We start from the raw sequence: 2489 nt of genomic DNA, 5'->3' as shown, positions 1-2489 counted from the left end.
TTTGGATTTGTGTGTGTGTGTGTGTGGGAGGGTGTTCCATGTGAATTTTAGGACTGTTTTTTATGTATCTGAGAAATGACATTGGGATTTTGATAGGGATTGCATCGAACTGGATTTATAGGTGTGTACCACCACACCTGGCTTATTTTATTTTTTGTAGCTATTATAAATGGAATTGTTCTCTTAATTTCTTTTTTCAGAAAGTCCATTCTTAATATAAAGAAATACTGCCCTACTGATTTTCACATTTTGATTTTGTGTCCTGCAACCTTACTGAATTTATCAATTCAAACTCTTTTTTGGTGGAATCTTTGGGGATTTTTTAAAATATGAGATTGTGTTATCTGCACACAGGAATAATTTTTCTCTTACCTTTCTTTTCTGACTGCTGTGGCAGGTCATGGGAGTCTGAGGTGTTGTTTGATTCTTCCTCCATCATTGGGATAAGGTAGTATGTGGTGTAAGAACCAGCTAACCCCTGTTTTGTGTGTGTGTGGCTTTGTGTGTTTCTGTGTGTGTATGTGCACGTGCACACGTGCATGTTGGAAAGGACCTTGTACTTCTGATTTTGTTATTTTCTTATTGTCTGTACTACCTGCACTGCTGAGCAAGGGGTTTAACAACACTCAGTGATCCTTGTCATTATCACTACCTGCATACCCATTACAGGGCACAGCCACTTGGTAGCCTGGTGCTGCCTCCCACTTACTATTCATCCCAGTGAACTGCAGGCAACAGCCTTGGAAATTGTCATGTGATTGCATGCCAGGCATTATTACATTGTCACAATCATCCCATTGGAGTATCTTGGCTATTTAAATGTTACATTCTTATCATACTTTTGTCTTCTCGTGGATAAAGGCTTTCTCTCCACCCCAGGAGGTTCACCCTTCCCTGTTTGAGTAGTTGAAGTATCTCCTTTGTTACCTGGCACACAGTGGGAAATCAGTACATATATATTGGATGAATGAATACAAAAATAAATATTCTGGTTATTTCAAAATTAACCTTTATTAGAAAAGTGAAACAGAACAGCTATAATGAAAAAGTTTTCTTTATAAAAATGAGAAAGCATCATGCAGAATAATAACAAAAATAATAGTTATTATTATCATTACCATACTAACAGAGATGAAATCCCAATAATTTCCAGTCAGGTTGCTAATTCAATTGCGAAATCCCATCCTGAGGGCTGGTTCTCCAGGGCCACTCTTCTTTTCTTAGTTTGGATCTGTAAAATCAGAGACCAGAGGGGAGAGGCTAATCCTAAGAAAGCACAAGTGAGGGAAAGATGGACCTGAAATGAGGAAGAAGCAGAACGAACACAAAGGGTGCCTTACTGCCTCGCAGAGACATCACAGGTTCTTCTTGGACTCTAGTGGAGCTGCCTGGCATCTCAGAGCAACCCTTTCAAAGGGAGGGCAGAGAGGTATGGAGGTGAGCCTGTTTTCTTGCTCCTTTCTTTCCTTTGCCGTTGTTGGGGTGTACTCCAGGAGCCACTACCTCCCTTGCATTTCTGGGTTGCATTCCTAGGTCACGTTAGCCCCTTCTGGTAGCTGCTGGAGAAGTCACAGGTGTAATCTGGCCGGTGTGCAGGTGCTGTGGTTGATGGGTCTTCTGTTCATGCATTTATCATTTTTATTGTTCTTCATTTCTTCATTGGGGAATAAGTTCCCATCTGGTGTTATTTCCTTGTAGACTGATGAACTTCCTTTTTTATCTCTCATAGGGCAGGTCTGCTTGCAATGTAGTCTACTATTATTTTGGGAATGTCATTATTTCACATTCATTTTTAAAGGCTAGTTTTGTCAGAAATAGAATTTTTCATTGACAGTCTTTCTCTTTTTGCTCTTTGATTGTATGATTCTCCTGCCTTTGGCCCTTCATTCTTTCAGCTGAAAAATCAGCCATTATTCATATTGTTCTTCCCTTTACATGATAGGCTGATTTTCTCTTCCTGCTTTCAGTTTTTTCTAGACTTTTGTATTCATCACCTTTTGATATGTCTAGGTGTGGATATCTTTGTCTTTGTCCTACCCAGATTTTGCTAAGCTTCTTGGATGTATAAATTAACATTGTCCATCAAATTTGAGAAGTTGAAGACCATTGTTTATTCACACATTTTTCCTGTCCCTTATCTTTCTTGTCTTTCTGGGTTCCCATTACAGATTTGGGCTATGCTAATTAATGTCTCTGAGGCTCTGTTTATTATTCTTCATTTTTTTCCTTGCTCTTCTTTTTTTTTTTTGCATTTTTTATTATTTATTTATTTTAATTTAAAATCATAAATTTACATAGGGCAATATTGTTTGATTCATTCTGTATTTTTCCCTTCCCCCCACCCCTCCCACCCCTCTTTTCCCTCTATACAGTCCTTTTTTCCTCCATTCTTACCACCCTCCTTATCCCTAACCCTAAACCTAACCCTAACCCTAACGCTAGCCCCTCATACCCCCCCCTTATATGTCCTCATCCGGTTATCAGCGAGA

The sequence above is a fragment of the Sciurus vulgaris genome (genome assembly GCF_902686455.1).
Source record: "Sciurus vulgaris genome assembly, chromosome: 13".
Classification (NCBI taxonomy): Eukaryota; Metazoa; Chordata; class Mammalia; order Rodentia; family Sciuridae; genus Sciurus; species Sciurus vulgaris.
The sequence above is the reverse complement of the archived record's forward strand: the minus strand, read 5'-3'. Positions refer to the sequence as shown.